This window comes from Pipistrellus hanaki, assembly GCF_964339955.1.
Source record: "Pipistrellus hanaki genome assembly, chromosome: 10".
Taxonomy (NCBI): Eukaryota; Metazoa; Chordata; class Mammalia; order Chiroptera; family Vespertilionidae; genus Pipistrellus; species Pipistrellus hanaki.
The window spans coordinates 11,174,029-11,186,869 of NC_140512.1; the positions used below are offsets into that span (position 1 = coordinate 11,174,029).

General features: G+C 45.6%; 1 protein-coding gene across 2 annotated transcripts in view; it reads right to left on the reverse strand.

Moving 5' to 3' along the window:
• MATCAP2 (microtubule associated tyrosine carboxypeptidase 2) overlaps nucleotides 1-12,841 on the reverse strand; it is a 270,425-nt gene that overhangs the window by 36,768 nt on the left and 220,816 nt on the right. Inside the window, exon 8 of one of the 2 annotated variants that reach the window (XR_014796137.1) lies at nucleotides 9,881-10,056. The exons of the other annotated variant lie outside the window; for it this stretch is intronic. The gene's annotated coding sequence lies outside the window, so the exon portion shown is untranslated. Of the gene's footprint in view, nucleotides 1-9,880; nucleotides 10,057-12,841 lie in introns of those variants that run through there. 2 annotated transcript variants of the gene reach the window in all.

Genomic DNA, 12,841 nt, shown 5'->3' on the forward strand with positions numbered 1-12,841 from the left:
ATAGCTCCCAGGGATGCAAAGCCCAGACGGAGGGTGGTAGAGAATAGATCTGAGAGCAAACAGAAAAAACCCCAGCAGGTGCAGTTTAAAATAAAATACATAAATAGCATCAGGATGTAATGCAGTATTCTAAATGTATCACATCGTTTTCACAGGGATGAAATCTACCTCAAATGCCGTGGAGAACAGCTTGACTCCCTGAATTGGGTACAGCAGCGGAGCACAGAGGGAGGTGGCCGCAGGGAGGGGTGTGCAGGAGAAATGCACTCCCAGCAGAAGGAAAGGCAGGTCACAGTGGTAGCTCAGAGGACAGGTGTGGCTGCAGGTCTGGTTCCAAGGCAGCCAGGCCAGGCCTGCCCAGCAGGGAGTGGGAAGAAGGCGGAGTCATGGTCAAGGAATCAGAGATTTTAGACCTCAGAGAATTCAGGTTTCAACTCATGACTTCGGCAAAATGAGGAACCAAAAGGCAGAGAAGTGATGGGGGAGGCCTGAGCAGCCCAGATGACAAACGCTTATTTCTTGACATCTTTTGCTTCAAGGGGCATGGTGGGGGAGGTGTTGGAAGACAGTTGAGTACCAGCAGCCCTGCAGAGAAGTTCTGGGGAGAAAGGAGGGGCTCTAGAAGCAATTGATCCATACAACCTGTTCGTAGATTCTAAGCACCTGGCCTGGCTTATAGAGGGATGTGCCAAAGGACAACTTTTCCATTGAAGCACAGAACACAGTGATGTATCAGGGGACTAGATCTATGAACATAACCCAGACAACTATTCAATAATGCAGATTCCAATTGAGTAATTAGATGGCCCCCTCCCTCCCTGGCCCATATTGTCCTCCCAGAACCCAGATCTCCATCAGGTGCTCAGACCAACATCTGGGTCTGCGGGCATCATGGTGGGGCCTAAAAGATTATCCCAGGGCCCAGGCCTCAAACACAAAATCTAGTCTTATATCAGGGTTGTAGTTCTTCATCTGTAACCCAGACCCCCATTCCATATCCTAGATGTGCAGGTGAGGTACCAGACCGCCCTGGGGCTCAGATCTCCCTTCCTGGCCCGAAATGCCCTCCTAGGACCCAGACCTCCATAGAGGGCTCAGACCAACATGTGTGTCCCGGACTTCTATGGCAAGCATCAGAAGGCCACTCAGGTGACCGAGACAAGAACCCATTGCCTATCCATTTCTTGGTGTCTACATATCCAGGCTAGTCCAGACCACCATTTCCTGATCCCAAGGTCCTGCCTTTCACTCAAACCTCCCCACCTGGGCCCATAGCGCCCCCTAGTGATGACACCATGCATGAGCACCCAGACCTACATCCGGGTACCAGACTTTCATGGCAGGGCTTAGTAGGCCCACCTGGGGCCAAGGCCACAAACCTGGAACACAGAGTTGTATCAGGGGACTAGATCTCTATGCATATCTCAAACAACTATTCCATCACCCAGATGCTCAGGTGAGGTACCAGACCGCCCCTGAGGCTCAGAATTTCCTCCGGGCCCGAACTTCCCTCAGAGAACCCAGACCTCCACCTGGGGCTCACACCTACCACTGAGACCCAGACTATCATTGCAGGACCGAGAATGTTATCCCGGGGCCCAGGCCTCAAAGACAGAATCCAGACTTGTATCAGGGGTGTACTTCTCAATTTGTAACCCAGACCACCATTTCCATAACCCACATGTCCAGGTGAGGCAGCAGACTGCCTTCAGGGGCCCAGACGTCCCTCCCTTTCCTCAAAGGCCCTCCCAGGACCCAGACCTCCGTTGGGGGCCCAGACCTACCTCCTGGTCACAGACCATTATGGCGAGGACCAGAAGGCCATTCCAGAGAACCGTACTGGAAGCCAGTGCCTATTCCTTAATTGGAGTCCAAATTACCAGGCTAGTCCTGACCACCATTTCATCATCCCGAGGTCCTGTCCTTTCCCCAAACCTCCCAGCTGGGCCCATAGCGCCCCCTAGTGACAACACCATGCATGAGTACCCAGACCTACATCCGGGACCCAGACCTTCATGGCAGGGCTTAGTAGGCCCACATGGGGCCCAGGCCACAAACCTGGAACACAGAGTTGTATCAGGGGACTAGATCTCTAGCATATTCCATAACCCAGATGCTCAGGTGAGGTACCAGACCGTCTTGGAGGCTCAAAATTTCCTCCGGGCCCGAACTGCCTGAGAGGACTGAGACCTTCACCTGGGGCTCACACCTACACCTGGGACCCCGACTATCATGGTGGGGCTGAGATGATTATCCCGGGGCCCAGGCCTCAAACACAGAATCCAGACTTGTATCGGGGGTGTACTTCTCAATTTGTAACCCAGACCACCATTTCCATAACCCACATGTCCAGGTGAGGTACCAGACTGCCTTCAGGGGCCTAGCCGTCCCACCCTTTTCTAAGGTGACCAGAAGTCCCACTCTGGCGGGACAGTCCCGATTTTTAATAATTTTCCCGAGTCCCGCGGCGTTTTAAAAAAGTCCCGATTTTTGGAAAGAATGAATGACAAGCTAGGGAACGGCTCCATATAGACCAAATTTTTAATCAAGAACCCCGCTCCCCCCATTTTTTCCTCTCCCTCCCCCCCCCCCCCCTCCGTTAATGGTGTCCCGCTTTACCAATGTTAAAATCTGGTCACCTTACCCTTTCCCCAAAGGCCCTCCCAGGACCCAGATCTCCATTCGGGGCCCAGACCTACCTCCGTGACCCAAAATGCCCTCCTAGGACCCAGACCTCCATAGAGGGCTCAGACCAACATGTGGTTCCCGGACTTTTATGACAAGGCAGAAGGCCACTCAGGGCACCGAGACAAGAACCCATTGCCTATCCATTTCTTGGTGTCTACATATCCAGGCTAGTCCAGACTACCATTTCCTGATCCCGAGGTCCTGCCCTTCACCCAAACCTTCCACCTGGGCCCATAGCGCCCCCTAGTGACCACACCTCTCTCGCATCACCCAGACCTACATGGGGTCCCAGACCTTTATGGCAGGGCCGAGAATGCCAACCTGGGTCCCAGTCCACAAACACCGAACACAGTGGTATATCAGGTACTAGATTTCTAAGCACAACCCAGACAACTATTCCATAACCCAATGTCCTGTTGAGGGTCTAAACTTCCCCAGAAACCCAGACCTCTCTCCCTGGTCCGAACTCCCCTCCCAGGACCCAGACCTCCATCAGGCCCTCAGACCAACATGGTTTGGAGGCCATCATGTCTGGGCCAAGAAGATTATCCTGGGGCCCAGGCTTCAAACACCAAATCCAGCCTTGTATCAGTGGTGTAGTTCTCCATTTGTTCCTCTATTGTCCAGAGTCTGGATTTAATGGCCTTTGGCAAAACTATGAAACCTTCAGCATGTGCTAGATGCAAAGATGAGTAAAGTGCATTAACGAACGAGCCTGGGCCTCCAGGAGTTCTCATTCTCTCGGGGGACCAGGAGCGATTCAGATGATTATGCTGCAATGTGGTAAATATAATGAGATCGGTGGCATGGATGAGGAGTGAGTCATTGCTGGGGGAGGGTAGCTCAGGTGTGGGTAGAGAGAAGGCTGGACAAGGGTGGCATCAGAGAAGGTGCAGAAGGAGGACTAGTAGCCACAACTCCAATTTTAAAACAGCAGCATTAACCAACCTTGCCTGAAACACCAGTGTTATTCCTCAAGGATTTACAAAGCAACCGTTCTTGCCCTACCTACCTCCCATTGTGCAATGGAAACCACATATACTTAACATTTTTTTAAAAGTGACAGGTAAAATGAGTCCGCTGGTCTCATGATCAGGATCAGCAGATCCAGATTGACCTTCTGAGATGGAAAAGGTGATGATGATCCCCACTCGTAGTTTTTGATTGAATTTATTGGGATGGCATTGTTTAAGAAAAGTATATAGATTTCAGGTGTGCAAGTCTACATCATCCGTATATTGTTTCCCACGTGTACTTTAATATGAAAGCCGTGCCCACAAATGCCTCTGAGGGGGTCCAGCAAAGTCTCATCTCTTCCCACCCACCTCCTTTTATGTTTTTGCGACTATCGAAGAGCCGACCATTACCCACATAATGTTTTTCTCATCCTTTGGGTGCCCTAGCATTGGGGGTGTCCCACGTATGTGTTGGCTGGCCTGCAGTGATCCTGCCCTGAGGGGACAGCCCCTTTGCACAGGCCAACACACCCAGCAAAGGCTGTACTCAACAAGTAATTGTTCCTATTTTTAACCAAGTGGACTCAGACCTGTCCCTTCACTTCCCCACATAGCACATGCACTGCAATTCTGATCTCTATCTCTTTCTGTCAATACTCTCACCTTGCAACTCAGGAAGGTCATCTGAAGGCCTGAAGGTCTGGTTAACCGTAAAGGAAGGCTGACGTGAGAAATTATTTCCTGGTACTGGCTTCAGTAGCTCGTAGCAAGAGGAAGACCTTGTTACAGCAGAGTGCTGATGAATACTGGTTCAACTTGTGGCCTTTCATTTGGCCACATGATCTTGGGCAAGTTATTTTACACTGCTAAGCCCAACCTTTATCCTCTACAGATTGTGGTCATTCTACAGAGGTCATTCTTTCAACCAACATCAGATATACTCCTACCAAGTGCAAGGCACTATTCTTGAAAAGAGAGATATAACAGGGAACAGATTCCTGTCCTCACATAGAGCTACATTCCAGTGGAAGAAGATAGACGAAAATGAACAAATAGATTATACTAGTATATTACGTTAGAAAGGAAAGGGGCTAGGCAGTGTTGGCAGGGTTGCTGTTTTAGATGGACCGACTAGAGCAGCCCGAGTGAGGAGGTGACTGGGTGATTGTGATGTAGCAGTAAGTGTACATGCAGAGGGGCAGCCTTCCAGACAGAGGGACACCCTGAGGCAGGAGCAGATCAAGTATGTTTGAGGAACAGTGCGTCTGCATAGGAGGGTGGGGAACTGTGCAGGGAAATGAGGTCAGAGAGTGGAAGAGCCAGGGAGTGGCATCTCTGACTCACATTTGAATGGGATCACTGAGCTGCTGGGTTGAGGACAGGCTTAGAAGGGTGAGAGAGGACACTGGGAAACCAGTGTGGAAACCACTGCAAGGAGCAAGGTGAGAGATGAAGTATGGAGCATCCTGAATGTGATGCCTGACATGAACCAATTCTGTGGCCTGAATCCACACAGAGGGAAGATCTGGCAAGGAAGACCTCTGCTTGGTTCTTTCCTGCAACTTTCTCAGCCATCCGTCTACTGCCCTCATCACTGTTTTCCTACCACTCTGCTCCTAATCTTCTTGCCCTTTCCCTCTTTCTCTGCCCCCTGCTCAGTCTTCTGCCTGCCCTTCTTTACTCTTATGAATGGTCTGTTCTTCCAGGGCACAGTCCTGCGGGTTTGTCTTGAGTCTTGGGGGGAGAGCAGTGTACCTCTTGGCTTGTTGGTTCCACAGGGCACTTCAGAAGGATGAGGGAGGCAGGAACGGAAGGTGCCCAAGAGAGGGCTTTGCAAGAGGGTTGCACTGATGCCACAGCAGAATAGCCTGCCCAGAGTTCAGCCAGAAAGGGGAGCCCCTCTTGGTGTTTCAGGGGTTTCCTGAAAGGTTGCTGAGAAAGGGAGGTCGAGGCTGACACAATCACTGGATAGACCAGGAGAGCAAAGATCAAAAGGCCATTTGCAGGAAGTCAGGAAGTATAGGCAAACCATGCCAGCAACCCCACAACCTTCAGCATCAAAGCAAAAGATTCTAAGAAGGAACCTCATTGATACTAGCCGCCACCTGGTGTCACAATTTGGGGTAAATTGTCACAGAGGGCAGAAGAGGTATTCCCAGAAGCCACTCTGACAATAGGACTACCAGCCATGACTTAACTAGACATAGAAGTGTCTAAAAAAATCACATGACTGCATCCCATTAAAGCTTAACTCAATGTGTCCCCAGCTCAACTTTCCCATAGAGAGAGCCCTAAGATACCATGGCCAGTCTAGTCCCCCTAACCAGGTGACAGAAGGGACATCAGAGAAGAGAGAGACAGGGCCTTGACTGGTTGTAATTTTAAATCTCTATTGCTAATTTTACTAGAACCCATGATCCTGTGCACAATTGCTAGACCTCTCCCAGGCCCTGGGTGGTGTTACAGGTGAAGGCTCCTGAAGCATAAGCCTCCCATGGACGATCTGCCTCTGCCTAGAACAGAGGGACTTGAACTTCACTGGCCAGAGAGCCGTCCCAGCTGAGGAAGGGGCTTCAGGCCAGTATGCAGGGTTCCCTGCGGCCACTATTGTGGCCATAACGTTTCATTCAGCTTGGGAGCTGCTCATGGCATTACTAGGTAATTTATTAAATGCATACAAATTTGAATTAGTAGAGAATGAGCCACTTCATATAGCCTTAACACTAAGACATGGAATCACTTCTTTTTGAGTAAATAGGCCCCAAGCTTGTCCTCAGTAAAAACTGTACTGAGCACATACTCTAGGTGGGCACTGCTAAGCTCACAAGTAAGCACCAACCTACTTTTATGGGCCCTCAGGGGAAGAGACACATAACCTAGCAATCAGCCAAGTCTGTAGTTACTGCGCTAGCGAGGAAAAATCCAGGTCCTGCAAATGGTATGGGAGGAGGGGTCCTAAACGAGTGGAGGTGACAGGAAAGACGCAAGGATTCATTCTCCCAGCAGTTAGTTATGGGACTAAGCTAACGATGAGTGGAGATGAACAGAAGCTGTCTGCTGGGGGAGCCAGGGTCACAGATTCCGACTGCATCCATCTGTCAAAGACAACCTGATGGTGGCCTCCAGGAAGGGCGGTGCAGGTGCCTGCGAGGGCAGGGCGTACGCAGGAGGGCTGGCAGGTAGGACAGGTGTCAGAAGGGGCCAAGGCACTGAGAACCAGAAGCAGTGCTAACCAGTGGATGAGAAGGGGGAGGGCTAGGGGGAATTTTCTAAGCAAAAGGAGCTGCAGAACAAGGGCCCAGGACAGACAGAGCTGTAGGTGGAGAAAAAATAAAAAGAGGCTGGGGTGGCTGGGGCAGCTCCCGGGGAGGTCGGGGCTGGAACGATAGGAACAGGCTGGTGGACCTGAAACCAATGGGAGCCCCAGAAGGTTCTGAGGAGGGAAGAGAGATCGTGCAAATGGCATTTTACAGATTGCTCCGGCTGCAGTGAGAATATTGGGTTACCGGGGCTGCATCCGAGTGACTTCCCCTTTCTCACCCTCCTTTCCGGTAGCCACGGAGATCTGAGTAAATGGGTGCCCGATAGGCAGCTAAAAGCAACCCAACAATGGAGGGCTGTGTGCTTGGAGGAGAGCACCGGCCCCAGTCAGGCGGTCAGATCACATCTCCCTCCACCTCCTGTCCGCCAGGCACACCCGGGGCCACTCACTCTCTCTAGCACCCACTTTCCACCCAGCCTGTGAAATAGGGAGAGCGATGTGTCCTCCGCTGCGCTGAATGAGCAAAAGAAAGAGTGTTGCAAATTACCTGGCACCGTGGTCGGCAAACTGCGGCTCACGAGCCACATGCTGCTCTTTGGCCCCTTGAGTGTGGCTCTTCCACAAAATACCACAGCCTGGGCAAAACTATTTTGAAGAAGTGACGTTAGAAGAAGTTTACGTTGAAAAAATGTGGCTCTCAAAAGAAATTTCAATTGTTGTACTGTTGGTATTTGGCTCAGTTTACTAATGAGTTTGCAGACCACTGACCTGACAGAACACAGGACACAATGAATTTATACTACTTTTATGAAAATATATAAGTACATACTACAATTGTTATTGGAAGTAACTGCAATGTAGTCAAGCCAGTCAGGGGAAGGTTTCTATCCAAAAGTCATACCAGTGAAAACACTTGGTATAGAGCACAAGCTTGCCTATGAAAAATATAATATGTAAGTATATGCAATATTATACATGTGGATGCATTATATAATTCGTCATATAATTTCATTATATGTCTAATGAAATCGTGCTAATACTGGTGTTGGAAAACAAGACTATATAACTTATGCAATTTAAATATATACTATACAGCTTAAAATCTGTCTCAATAAGCTACATCGCACATGAGCTGCCTAGCCTCTGCCTTTCCTTTTGTGTAGTTGCTCTCTGAAGAAACTGAATGCATTTGTTAGTCTATCCAACCTCCAGACTGCACAGCACTAGCTTCTCAAGGATGATTTTACTTACCTGTTTCTCCAGAGCCTACCCAGGAGCCTGGCACTCAATAGTAAGTGCTCATTAAATACTTACAGAAATGAAAAATAAAGAATGAATGCATGTATCTAACTTCTGAGTTTGACAACTGTATTTATGAGCCCAAATCAAGACACTCTGTCTGTTCTACAGAATATGAGTGTCCTAGAGAGACTCGGCATGAACAACTTGAAATCCAGACCGACCTGGAAAGTTCAGCATAGGTAATCAGCATATACCTCAAAATAACTATGTCTGCTTTAAAGGAGCTACGTCAAGTAGCTATGAGTTCCACTGTGACCTTGGGTGATGCTGGTTTTTCCAGCATAAAAACTGTTCCAAGTCCTTTGCTCAGAGCAGAAAGAACAATCTAGAGGATTTTAAAGGATTTCTGTTCAACCACTGCCACAAGGACCCTGGATCAGCTTTTCTCTTATCTCATTCGGTATAATGAACACGTTGCCCTGATCAGACAGCTACTGGCACAAAAAGAGCAAGTGAAACAGCCATACATTTTGTTTGTGAAGTGCAGCTGAGCCCAGCTCAACAGAGTGTCAATTCAAAAGAGGGAAATAAAATATGCAGCCGGGTTGGGAGGCAAGGAACAAAGAATCCAGTATGACAATGAACACCCTTTCAGACCACCGTCAGGAAGTGGCTAGAGAAGAGGTGAACTGGAGAAGGAAGCCTGAAAGGAGAGAAAAGGCCAATCTTAATGAAGGCTCGAAGACGATGGTTTAAAGAGTATTTTTTTAAGTCAGGTTCACAGGAGTATAACTTCCACAATAAAACGTACCCTCTTTGTGGGGAGCTCTACGCATTTGAAACATCACATCCAGTTGGGTAGCTACCAGAGATACAGAACAGTGTCATCATCCCCAGGTGCCCTCTGGCCCCTTGGTAATCAGCTCCTCCCTCACCCTGAGCTCCTGGCAACCACTATTCTGTTTCCTGTTCCTCTAGTTTTGCCTGCTTTAAAGGTATTTAATTTAATAACAAAACTTAAAATGGGGAGGAGGGAGGAACTGAGATTTTCTTCCTGCCTCCCACTCACTTCCTACACCCTTGAATAGCATCACTTAGTGAATATATATATATATATATATATATATATATATATATATTAAGGATCTATTATTTGCCAAATCTTTTACGTATATCTTCTTTGATTTTTTTCAGCTTTTCCATGAAGGAGGCTTCCCCATTTCCCAAGTGGAGAAGACACTCAAACAGGTATCAATCAGGCTGGTAAGAGGCAGAGCACAGACTCAAAATCCAAGCTGACAAAAAATGTCACTATGGCTTACCTCGGGGTGTTAGATTATAGCTAGTTTGTGCTTTCTTCTTTATACATTATTTGTACTAGCAAGGTTTTCAACAATGAACTTATACTACTTTTATGAAAATATATAAGTAAATATATTAAGTACATACTACATATATAAACATCTGTTTCCAAAGCTCTTTGCTGAGCAAAGGAGAGAAAAATAGAAAAAAATAGTTTAGAAGGGGATAAAGGAAAGGCTCCTCTTAGCCACTGGTACCCATTCAGAAATGAGAAACCAAATTTACCAAAAGAGCCAGAGCACAGCTTTGCTCTGTCTCCAAAGCGCATCAGAGTCTAACATCTCTACCTTCAAAAAGACGAGTTCTGGAGGCCTATAGACACCCACAGAGATTGCTCCAGACCAGGGGTCTTCAAACTTTTTAAAGTGGGGGCCAGATCACGGTCCCTCAGAGAGCTGGAGGGCCGGACTATATGAACTACTAATTCCTACTGTAACACCTTGGCTGTGCTCACTGCCCAAAAAACCTGGCGGGCAGGATCAGACTCCCCTGGGGGCTGCATGTGGCCCGCGGGCCGTAGTTTGAAGACCCCTGCTCCAGACCCTTCTTCCTCTCCCCGCTCCCCTTACCCAGCAATCCTAAGCCTCTCCCTGCCTCATCTCCATCCCCAAACACCAGGTAGGAGCAAGCTAACCATCCCAGGCAAGGGAGTACACAGCAGCCTCTCCCACTTCTGAGAGGCAGTGATGTGAATAACAAGGCCAAGGCGAAAGGGAACACAGCACTTTTTCCTGGGAGGGAGGGGATCGCATTTGGACGAGGCTATGCGGAGGGAATATTACTCATCACAGTGCTCAAAGGGACCCATGAGGCCATCCTCTAGCCATTAGGCAGAATCCATTTATTGCTTCTTCCAAAAAACATCTGAGGGATCTTACAAAAAATGTATATAATACACTTATAAATCGACTAGGTACTAGAACTGGGTACGCAAATGGAAAAACTATGAACCATGACCCCCTACTTCCCATGATAATTTAAGGGGGATCACAGGCCTAAATGTAAAAATGAAAACATAAGTCTTCTGGAATAAAAAGAAAAGGAATCTTCACAACTTAGGGTAAGCAACAGCTTCTTAGGATAAAAGGAGCAATTACCATTTCAAAATTGAATAACCAGATTATACCAAAATGTAAATCTCTTGCTCATAAAAAGACAAATGTTCATGAAATACAGAAGAAATCCACAAACTGATATACAATATTTGACAAACATATCTGACAAAAAAAATTAGTATCTAGAAAATGTAATGAACTCCCCTATCTCAAGAATTTAAAAAAACAACAAAAACACACACCTCAATTTGGATTCACTTGAACAGACATTTCACAAAGGAAGAGAGCTACAAATTAACGCAACAATGAGGTACTGTTACCCACATGAGTGGCTAAAATTTAAAACAGACTGACGGCATTAAATGTTTGGAGGACACAGAACAACCTACACTCTCATACACGATAGTTGATGATAACAATCACTTTGGGAAAAGGCCTGACAGTTTCTAGTAAAACTAAACATGCACGCACCCTCTGGCCCAGAAATTCCACTCCTAGGTATGTAGCCAAGAGCTCTGAGAGCATTATTACCACAAAGAGACTTATACAAAACACTCATGGCAGCTCTGATTGCTCAACAAACTGAGGAATATTCATACGATAGAATACTCACCAACAAAATAAAGAACAAATTCTGAAACACATAGGAGTGTGGATAAATCTTTAAAGCATTATGCTGAGTAAAAGATTATATAAGAGTACATGTGTGACTCCATTTATATGAAGTTCTAAAATAGGCAAAACTAATTATGGTGCGGGGGGGGGGGGGGGGGAAATCAGAACAGTGGTTGCCTCTGAAGTTGTGGGGAAGGAATAAGAACCATGAAGGAACTTGCTAGGTTGATGGTAATATTCTGTATCTTGATAAGGATTTGTGTTACACAATTGAATGTTACATGTGAGGTATGTGCACTTTGTTGAATGTAAAATTTACCTTAAAAAAACAACCAAAAATATAACCAAATATTGAACTTTAATGATGTGCATATTAAAATGTATAGGAGTAAAGTGTATAGATTTTTGCAATTTACTTTGAAATGTATAAAAAAATAATTGATATAATGATCTAATAATGAAAGTACAGGAAAAAGTTAACTATGGAATCCAGATAGTGGGTATATGAGTGTTAATTATAAAATTATTTCATCTTTTCTAGGTACTTAAAATTTTTTATAGTGAAACGCTGGACAGATAGACCTTTGAATATCTATAAGAAATATTCATCACTTGTCTTATTGATCTACTTTAATGTATCTTGCTAAAACCATTCCTCTCTGAACATGTACCATATGCCATGCACCATACAGAATGTTAATAATAGCACTCTTATACCATATTTTAACTAAGATACATAATTTTTCCCCACATTTTGGTATTCTGAAATCAGAATGGGCTTTATAATCAATGGCATATCATAATTGGTGGATTTTTTTTCTCAATGGAACATAAAAGAATAGTGTTTATTAAAATCAATGGCATATTAGATTTAAATAAACACAGTATCTAGTGCTTCATGGTTCAAACTATTTTCATCTTATTTGGGCCTCACAATATCATATTTTGGTGAGATGGGTATTCCTATCCCAAATATAGAAATTGAGGTTCAGAAAGTTTAAATGTGTTCCTTCTCCAAAGTCCTCAGCTAGACTATGATGAAGTCATAACTTTAATCTGAGCTCTCTAAATTTGAAATATTCTGTTTTCTCCCCATGTCACATAAAATATTTAGAGAATGAAATATCCTTGGAGATAGGGACTTTGTTTTATTCACTACTATAGGACTAGGGTATAGAACATAGCTTGGCACATAACAAGAATTTAATAAATATTTACTGAATGAATATTATAGGAGAGAATAAAAGGTCAGAGGGGAAGGCCCACAGGATGTAGTGAGGTGGGAAGTTTATGACTATCTTGCCATCTCTTATCTGCTTTGATTCACTTCTCATTAACTACTCAAATAGCACATACTCTAGATCTCATCCTCAGGCTAAACTAAATATATCTGCTCCTTAATAACTTGAGAGGCAATCTAATATAATGCAAAGTGTATTCACATTAGCACGAGAAGACCTGGGTGTAAATCCCTTCTTATTTTAACCACCTATTAGCATAAAACTTTGGGAGAAATTATTTAACTCTCCTGAGTTTCAGTATTTTTATCTTCAAAATTGGAAACAATAAAGCCTACCAGATTGCATCACTGTGGGGCTTAAATGAGACCAGATAAATACATGCATCTTGCACATAGGAGTTCTAGAACGTTAAATCCTTTC